Consider the following 10,681-nt stretch of genomic DNA (forward strand, 5'->3'; position numbering starts at 1 on the left):
AATTTACTGTTCTATTTTCTCTTCCAACATTCCTGAAGTTATCAAACATCATCTTCTTCCTCCTTGTCCCTCAAAAGGTTTGGCAGCTACTGACAATACTGCCTTCTGTATAAACTTGCTATTTTACATTCCAGAAGAACAGTCCAGAAGAAAAAATAGCAGCTATTTATACAGGGATTTCTTCTATAAATTATATGTGTGCATGTAAATTATGTATATAGGGGTCTGTCTGTTTATCTTTTTCTATATTTATAAACACTTATTAATGCATGTATACAGACCCATTGCAAAGCAATTTATCTGTTACACAATCTCTTTATGTTCAATAAATATAATGTGAAACAGAGGGAATCACTGTTTGGCATGTTTTTGAGATTAAAGAAAGAAATTTATGAAGGGGGGGGGTCTTAGTAATTGCAGGTGAAACCTTTAAGAATAACTGCCAGAATGAAAATTGCCTCTCATCTTTCTTTTCCTCTCACACCCTCCCTCCCCCCCCCAAAAAAAAGTAGCTGGAGAGAAAGAGGCACAGCTAGCTTGCCTAATCTCCTTTCTCTCAGCCCATCCACAGACTGCCCTCCTCTAGGAAGGTTCCTAGAACAATTGCTAGGGGGTTGGAAATCAATGGTGGCAGCTCTGGCTCCTGTAACAATCCCTCTGTGCTTCTGAATGGTGAATTACCTCAAGTTTATTCTTTCTTTCCTGTTTTTCCAGACTGGCTTCTATTCAACTAAGCGCTTTATACTTACACAATAAACCCCAAGGCTTGCTCAAATACAGCACTGATTATTGCAGAGTGGCCTAGCAGTCACACCTGCATTTTCTATATTTTTTGCCTTCTCTAAACGAATGCCACTTCATTTGCAAAGTCTCCTTGCAAAGCAGACACTGCTTTTGGCTCCTGCTGAATATGGCTTGCAGCAAGCTGCTCGAGGGGGAAGGCTCATGACAACCGAACCATAGGCACATAGGCATGAAGAGTGGATTGTGTAGGGAGAAAGTGGTGACACATTCCAGCCCATGGGCAGCAGGTTGTCTTAAGCAAGAGGCAAACAGGAAATAAAAACAGGGAAGCAGAAGAATCATATGACTTCAAGCACCTTCTAAGTGCACAACACAAGGACAGACAGGAGAAATCTCTGCCGGCCAATAGAGCACATAGCAGTGCCAGTGTATTTCCCTATGTCTCTCTTGCTAATGCCTATCTAGAGGATGTTATAATCCAGCCCATAGTATGTACTTGCTGAGAGCCTTAGAGCAGCAGCTTTGCCTCATCTCAGACCCAGGAGTCTGTCCCAGTGTGTATGCAATGATGGCTTTCTTGAGCCAGCTGAAGTTTTTTGGCAGCACACAAGTGTTTTATCTTGGTTAGTCTCCATAAAAAACTATGCAGCTTCTAATGGTGCACCACATCTGCTTTGCCCTACCTGCTACTGAACCAAACAACATACATTAATTCTTCATTATCTGGGTTTTCCAAAAGATGATCTGTCTCACATGGGAAAAGACACACTAGGACATCAAATTCCACTGGTTTGGAAACAGTTCTTGTTTCTCACAGCAGAATTTAATTTTGCACTGCCTAGCTTTCAAAATCTTTCAAGTCTCATCACTTGTACAATACCAGTGGAAAAAAAGAGTCTCATGACTCTGTTATGAGTCCATTTTATGTAACATGTTTGCAGTGAATGATTAAACTAAAAGATTATTGCTTAGTAAGTTTTGAGTAGTTGCCCAGAAATCATGCATGCAGAGCCAAATACTACCGCTGATGTTTAAGCGCTTTTAAAAGGATTAACTAAAGGAGACCATGCCAGAATTCATCTTTTGAACAGGGAGGTGTGCTTTGCTTGCCATTGAAATGTCAATGACAATGACAAATTCAACGTTGATTTGAAATGACGCAAAATGCACAGGGAACTTCATTCTCCTGTTGCTTTAGATATCAGCACTAACGTACACTGAAGGATGAATACATAGTAATGATGTTAGTGATGGCCATGATCCAGGTGAGTGGGGATGTGTAGTCTTATGTCTTTGGCAGTTCTCTTTGTGTTCCCTTTATGAAAGTCACAAACATTCATGTGACCCAGTGGGCTGTTCAGGAATAATTTACATCTGTAATGCTATGATTACTGTTATACAGAGATTTCATTATTCCTTAACAATTTTCCTATCAGGCACATCAAAAGCTCTGGTGTAAACACTTGGGCAAACACAATCATAGAAGAATTCACAAGGTTCCCTATTGCTTGGAAAATATAGGGGTTTAGTGCCAACTCACAAATTGTTTGTGAAGAGCAAAACCAAAATAAACTACAAATGCCACTGCAGATTTTATAACTAATTGCCTTCATTAAATGCTTTTGCAATTAACTCAAGTCTAATGGAAGGGCTTGCCTGTGCTTGCAAGTTAATTCTGACCAGAACAGAGTACATGTAGATTGCAGTAACTACTGTAAAATACCTCGTGTGTGAAAACCTGTTCTGGAATCAGTCTGCCTCATTCCACTTTAGATTAATCCACTCTGAAAGAAAGAATTGGGATATGACACATATCAGAGTTGAGAGGCCTTTTTTTAGAAGTACTTGAATTTGATACTGTCTTTCCCTGTTCTTTCTTTCCCTTTTCAGTATGCTTTTTGGCATACATTTCATTCATCTCTGCAGTAAGGATAAAGGGAATACTAAAAAAGAAGGGAGCCCTTCTGGACTGTATTGATTAATTCCTGCTGACATCCTTGGATTCTACAGCAAATGTTGTAACTAATGATCTCCGGGTATCTGAGGCCTCTGCTTGTACCTCTAGGTTCAGAACTTCATGACCGCAGTGCCCTATGTAACTTGCATAGCCAGCTCTGTCTCAATAACACTGCAAGGAGTAGGGAGAGGATCAGCTTGGACACTAAAGCTGCACAATGAATCACTACAGTAGCCAATAATAGTACTTTTAGAGAGATACATAGTCTTGCACAAGATTTTAGTTCCCATATTCTCTTAGAGCCTCTGAACATAGCAATAACGACAATAGCAATCAGTGGCTCTTCAGACAGCTATTTGCTCCTTTTGCCTGCAAGAAAAACAGCCAACATGTTAATTTCCATTACCACTTAGCAGGCCAGAAAGTGCTTACATGATGACTTTTAACCCTTGTGGAATGGGATGATCAACCCCTTTCAAGGGGGCTCATAAAGTGAAAAAGGAAATGCTCACCAGATACTCTCTCTGTTGGGAATGCATGGCACAACTCCTGAACAAAAGATAGATATATAAAATTAAAATAGTAAAAAGTCAAAGCAGTGGCAATAGATAACTCCAGATCATTCAAGGCTCTCTGTATTTCTTTTCCTTGGCTGTGGTTCGGACTGTCCTGAAAGCTGGTGCTCTGAACAAAGCTGCATCCTAGCCTTCAGCTAGCTGGGCAGGAAGCTCAGTTTTCAGTACTATGCTTTTGACCACAAAGCATACACCTGGGGCCAGGAATTGATGTGACAGTTTTAGGCTGGCTACTACTAGATCAAAACCTCTGGCCACAAGCTACATAGACATGATTCAGTACAGGTTCAGCTTATTAAATAGGCAGAGGGAGGGGGAAAAGAAGCAGAGAGAAGGAAAGTTTATTTTGATGGATGTTATGCCACATGAGGCATAAACTGTCCTGCTGCACATAGCATAGAGTCTATAAACTATAAAGTTTGTCAAGTTTGGTAGAAATTCTATTAAGTGTATTCATCTCATCTCTGTTAAATCATGCCTCTAGGATGCTTCACAGATGAACAGAGCCAGTATCTGGTACTGGATGGTGCACCCTGCTGCTGGTGAATTAAATACCACACTCTTACAGCTGCTCAACAGAGGCACTCACTACTCTGGCAAAACTGCAACTATAAATCACTGCACCAGGACTTAGATAATCCTTGGATTCTGCCGATGAAGAGTGCTACTGAAGATGGGACCCAAAGAGCTACTGAACATGCCAATGATGATGATTCTCAGTTTGAGAAAACAAAATGAGAAAAAGAAGAGATGCAGCATCTCCAGCAGGAGTGTCTCTAGGCTTCAGCAGCAGTATGAACTGAATGTAAGATGGCTGGCAGCAAAAAATACATTTTAAGATATGTAAAATCTCAGTGTACAGCAACAGTTACAGTACTTAATTAGGCATGTTGACACTTGAAACCCTCTGTGGCTTGGGTAGGAAGCCACTGGTATGAATTTAAAGTAACCTATATGTGCTACCTTTTATTTCACATAAAAGTGTCCAGCCAGAGCATGATACAGACTGAGTTCAGGGACTATTACTAATTTGCAACAGCAGGATCAATCTAAAAAAGGCAAGGTGCTTCAGATTAGGAGGCACTATCAGCTACATTCCTTACGACCACTGCAGGGAAATGTCTTGATACCTATCCTGCATTAATTCCTCGCCTCCACAGACTGTTCTTTTTTGAAAATGCCAGGGAAGCACATTTCCTCAGGCATTTGAGCATTTCAAAGGTCTGGAGAAATCTTGCAGAGGAAGAGAGACAGAGAGAAGAGTGTGCATGCCCATCCTGAAACATGCATATATATATCTGAGCACCACGGAGCTTTACACATGAAAGGGTGTGTCAAGCTTTTGCTTGCTCATTAGCTCCATTAAGCTAGGCATCTCTTAAATTTGTTAGAATGGATCATATTCCCAGTTGGTATAAATTATTGTGGCACTTCTGGCTTCAGTGACGTTATGCAAGTCACAAGAGCCTTGGATCAGTATCTTTATTCATGCACCTGCATCCCCAGTCCCATGCACTCAAGCTACTGTATGAAACATAAAATGTGAATTTACTGCTTTTACCCTCAAAGTCCATAGACAGCCTAATCTGAGAGTATGTGAGCTGGTGGATACCCATGGGGTGTAGGTTTGCACTTCAGGCTGTCTTACAGTAATATACCATAAAAAGAAAATATTAGCACAAATTAAACAAGCTGGTTGAAAGAGTCAGCAGGTTGGCTTGTAAACAAGAATCACTCTGGATCCACTTCATTCCTAGCATTAATTTCTATAATTAATGCTATATTTCTATATTTCTAAAAATAATCAATTATAAGTGTCTGAGAAATTATGTTTACCATTTATCTGGAAAAAAGAATTCCCCTTTGCCCCCCGCATCCTATCAGAGCCCTCCACTGTGCTCACATTACCCTACTCAACCATTACAACTCTTCCTCTCTCGGCAGCAGTTGACTGAGGGATATATATAGTAGCTTGTTCTCTAGATAAGTGCAACTTTTATAAACAGAGAGAGAAAAGGAGAGAAAAGCCTCTCTGCTGCTACCTCTCCTTCTCCTTGCTATCCCCCCAAGACCTTCTGCGCCCCTACCACTTACACTTCACCTCTGCCTGCCATGTGGGCTCTCTCCTCCTCCCCATCCTCTGTTTTCCCGCACCAGTTCAGAAGCCCAGAGGATTGTGCTTTGCTAAATGTCATGCTTCAGCTTTGTGTTCATACACAAAAGAGTGAAATAAGCAGCCACAACTGGCAAGCAGTGCCCAAAGCACTTTCCTGACTTGCAGTGAAGCAGCCATTCGCAAAGCTTTTGGGCAGTGAAGCTCCAGGAACTGATTCCCAGAGTCCACCTTCTACCTTATCCTGCCCACAGCAGAATGTATTTTTCTCCACTGTGGCCAGTGGCACTCCCAGAAAGAATTCAGGGCAGAATTTGCAATGGCACTGAACAAAATACCTCGGTTTTATGTCAAATACCAGCAGTACTATCATGTGAAAAATGTCTATTTTTAATAGATACTTTGAAACACTTCTCCATTCAGATAGCTCACAGAAGTTCAAAACCTTTGGTACTCAAAACCTTTCAAGCACTCATGTCTTACCATGTTTTCCTGATGCTGAATTTAATGAGCAACATCTACATTTTCCAGAAATCATATATTTGATACCAAAGTTTAAGAACCTCTACTTCCCTTTTACCTTCAAACCCTTATATGCTGATTTCAAGCGTCATTAAATACCTGGGTACAAGGCAGTTAACCTGAATTGAAAATTGAGTTTCAGCAGATTGTTTAAATTACATAAAATACCTGTGTTAGATAACCCCCTCTCCAAATTCATCATGAGTAAAGTAAGAAAAAGTAAGATCATAGCTAATCCTCAAGAGGTACCATGTGTTTTGGCTGAGGAAGGCTTCACTGTAAAATTACTTGGTTTGTAAGCATTATTTTTATTATGCATGGCCATTCTGTAAAATGGATTTGGTTCATTTTTTGCCAAACACAAATGATCAAAAATTATGAGTTAAGACCTCCACTGATCATCAACTTTTCTAAAAATTTAGTAACATATTAGAATATTTATTTGTCTGTTATTTTCAGGGTGTGTGCAATGGCTTTCAGTGAAACCACTTAAGAAACCATCTTTCAGAAAAAATTAGTCCTTCTACATGTACATGGTCAAAGTAACAGTTTCTGGTGGAACACGCTTTCGAGGAACACATCTAAAAATGTAGAGTTTAAAATAACCTTCTGGGTGAAGAACTTCTCCAATACGCATTGCTTCATCTGTTAAACTTAGAATCACTATTGCATAGACCTACTAACTTGGGAGAGATAAAAATACCCTTAATGGGCCATAGCATTAGGCTAAGCCTTACTTCCTAAACCCCACACACCTCTTGCCAAGCCCACGTAGAGGATGCTGTAGAGTTAGGTGTCTTCTGCGTCACATGGCTTTACCACCTCCCAGTGCTGTTCACCATGATCAAATATTACTCTCCCCTTGCATCACCCCACTGACAAACTGTCACACCACCTCAAGTGCTCTGGAGCACATGGCTTGTCAGGCAAAGACACACCTGCTCACTGCTGAAAGCTCTTCACAGACATGCTCAAGGAGACAAAAAAGCCAACAGGAGAGACCCTTACCTCCCTATGAAGCCTTCAAGACAAAGAGGCTGTCAGAGGGACAGGGGCTACTTGTAAAAACACAGTTGGCTCTGCTTTACAAAACCCAGAAATTGTTCTACCAAAGTAACAGTTCCCTCCAAAACACCAGTCTTGTATGTAGCTATGGGGCCACCAGGCCGCATAGTGCCTAGGGTACACCTTCCACCAAGCTTTTCTGGATGCAGCTAGGAAGCTGGTGCAACTAGCAGACCATTCCCAATAGGAAGGTTGGATGCAGACATCCTGCTCTGGAGGCTAACACTGATGTAGGCCATTCTGGGTCACAGGAGTAGGTGCCTAATGATTAGGACTTTGTATATTTTAGTACAAATGGATTAGGCTCTTTGCCCTTCACATCTTTTGCTACTGTTATTTCTGTTTCTTCTAAGATTGAAAATACAAACCTTAAGTTCTTCATCAGTTGGCAGTCTGACTTGGTGTAGAAATTAACAATTCAGTCCCCATGCAATTTTTCTTTAAATCCAAATGTCAGAAAAATGTGGAACTCAAAGCAAATTTTTTGATTGAGTCTATGTCTAATTTTACTATAAAGCAAATTATGCAACAGGATATCCTGCTTACTGTGTTTGTTGAGTCACCTTCATCAAAGGCTTTCATAGGAGGTGATATAACATCCTAGTAGGCTTATAGAATTAGTGACTGCGCATTGACTGTGTGACAGAAACAATGTTGGACTGGAAGAGAGAGGATATTTTCTAAGCTCTGGGTAAGTATGTCACTTCTGTGTTTTTATATTGCAAAGGCCCCAGGCATAGGAAAAACAAACGTAACAGGATGTGCAAGAAACACTACTTATCGTTTGAAGTCTCCAAAATAATGCAGGAACTAACTTTAATTTTTTTCAAGCTAGAAACAACTGAAACAAGCCCTTTAAAATGACTGGCATTGATCTTTGCTTTTCCCTTCCCTGACTCAGATTTTTTTGAGCCATCTTGGGACTGCAAGGGTTCAGTGACTTCCCGTGCCCTTCATTAGCAACAAGCTTTTGACCCTGCTCATCAGTTTGCATGACTTTAATGGAATCTATAATGACAAAAACTGGCTCTTTTCCCAGGTTATGTATGAGTCAGGCTAACGAGAGGACAGAGGGAGCACTGGCCAGCACATATACCCTTTGGAAGTGCCGAGATCACAAGTTAAACAGAATCCTCATAAACTGTCATTTAGTTGTTTTGCTGCATTTAATGCACTTTTTTTTTGGTTTGATATTTAATTTCTTACTGAACCTTGAGCAACCTGCTACAACACATGACATCAACCATGAGTAATCATTTGTTTGTGGTTAGTTACTATTAACACTACCAGGTAGCTTAGTCAATAATAATAAAAAAGCAGAAGTGCTCAATAAATACCCTTTATCTGCATTTAAAGGATCTCCCTCTTTGTGTCTCTGATGACTGAGGAAATTAATAAGCAGCGTGGAAAAGGTTGATATTATTGTGGAGCAGAGCTATAAATATAGAACTAAGTCACTAGTTATGATTTTCTATCAGGACATGTTTTGTATTAACTACTCAACTTGCTGCTAAATTGCCCCTGCTTTGTCAAACTTACTCCAGAACTGCCCTGCTGCAATTTTTTACTCTGATCTCTCCCTCTTTCTCTGTGCTTTTTAAAAACAAATATCTGAATGCAGTCTTTGTTATGGTGGGTCCTGAGGTACAGAATTATCTTCTGCTGACATCCAGCTCATCTTTCCAATCCCAGTTTCCAAACATCACTGACATTATCTATGTACTCAAAGCTATATTACTGTGACCAGTGTTAAGTCCAGTTCCTTTCCCAGTTGTATTCCCAGTCTAATTCCTTCTATTTTCCAGCCCTTTCAAATAAACACTCCAGTTTATTTGGAAGTTACAAGCGTGATTTGTCCTGAATGTACTGATAAATCAAACCAGATAAACCTAACTGTCCTTTTTGGTCCTTTGCTCCGTGAATTCCCTTACATGGCTGCAAGTCACTGTTGAATTGTTTTATTCACTTTCATTGAACTTTTTTGGCATTTAGTTGTATAACAACTGGAACATGAAAAGCCTGGTCCAGTAACAGTTGACTGCTACTAAAGTAGAGTATAATAACTGATAAATATCAATCTCTGTATTACACTGGCAAAGCACAATCACTGCTTTGATTATGGATACCAAAATAAAAAGAAGAGATATTAGCATTTTTAGAGACTGGCATTGCATTTACATACAAATATCATGGTTTATGACATTTTGTCACTTGCACAGTATGTCTGCATGTTCCCTGAAAGCCCAATTAAGTACTGCTTACACTGCATTAGGTTGGATGTACATTACAAGATACTAAAGCTTTAAAACACTTAGAGGAGAATTGCTGTAATTTGTTTAAGGTTATCTAAAACAGTTAGAAAGCCTGGTTCTAAGACAGGGAAGTTTCATTCACTCTATTCAGAATCACAGCAGGTCTCCAACAAAAATATCCAGCAATTTTCCCAGATATATGGGAACATATTGGTAGCAGCAGGACAGTACACTGTTTCCGGGTACTAAGAATGTACCTATCAGGAGAGTCTGTGGCTTGCCTGAAAAGAGTCAAATAATTCCACACAGCACAGGGCAGAGGCTCATCAACAGTCCTTACGCAAGAGCAAACTGCCGATAAAATTTCTGATCAAAACAGTTCCAAAACCATACAACTATTTCCAGGGCCATGAAGAGGCATGTAAGATTGGAATGTAGTGAGAAGGAGTGACTACAAAAATGCTATTCTGTGCAGGAGGCTTTGAGTAAGAGACCTATCCCTCTAGCTGCCTTATTCTGAATTACTAGGCTGGAACTACACCTGGTCTGTTTAATTAATAGATTTTGCTTCAGAAACTGTTTTGTCAAACCAAAGCCGTTTGTTTGAACTATCAGTTTCAGCGTTTTTTACTAGATTTTGCAAGTCCAGTGTACATAAGAAAGAAAAACTTAAGCACAGAGACTGACCTTTTTGCTCTGCAAGCAGACATTTCAACAAAGTCATGTCTGATTAGAGATTTCAGGAGATTTCAAAAGTTTTGAAAGCCTTGGAGGCATTTGTGAAACAGAACCTGTTTTTTTTTATGGCTTGTTCCAATGTTGACATGCAGTGAGAGGCAGAGCAGGACCTGGCACTCCAGCACACTGTGCTACCTCAGAAACATACCTGGAGACAAATACATCTCTGCCTTATACAGACTGACAGTTGATAGTCTATTGGCTAGCCTCCTTGATGTCTTCTATTTTCTTGTCAAACAAATTGAGACTTCCTAGCCAACTTTATTAACACTGCATTACTATCTATGCCTGCATTATTTCTTTTCAATACAATTTATAATAGCAGTGTAAATCTCATATCTAGAATCTTTCCCCTATGCTTGTATCAGACAACAGTACATAAGCTGTTGTATAAGATTTTGCAAATGGTGCAGTAGAGGAGATACCCATGAATCAAAGGTGGCATAAAGTGGGTTTCTCTTGCAGTGAACTATGTTCCACTTAGAGGTTTCATAAGGATGTACAAATATAGATTGAAGGCAGTCCTTCAAAGACCTGTTTTCTGTTATACACCAAATGAAAACATGCATTAGTTTAACCAAAAGGATGTTCAAATGCATTAAGACTGTATTAGAAAGAGAGCTTTATCATTTCTATACTCAGTTTCACCCAAGTGTAAAATGCTGGAACACTGATTGAACCCAAGAGACCATGAGATATTGTTATCTAGAGCTAA

The sequence above is a fragment of the Pezoporus occidentalis genome, unplaced genomic scaffold (assembly GCF_034315485.1).
Source record: "Pezoporus occidentalis ecotype Australia unplaced genomic scaffold, CSIRO_AGI_Poc_V1 ctg49, whole genome shotgun sequence".
NCBI lineage: Eukaryota > Metazoa > Chordata > Aves > Psittaciformes > Psittacidae > Pezoporus > Pezoporus occidentalis.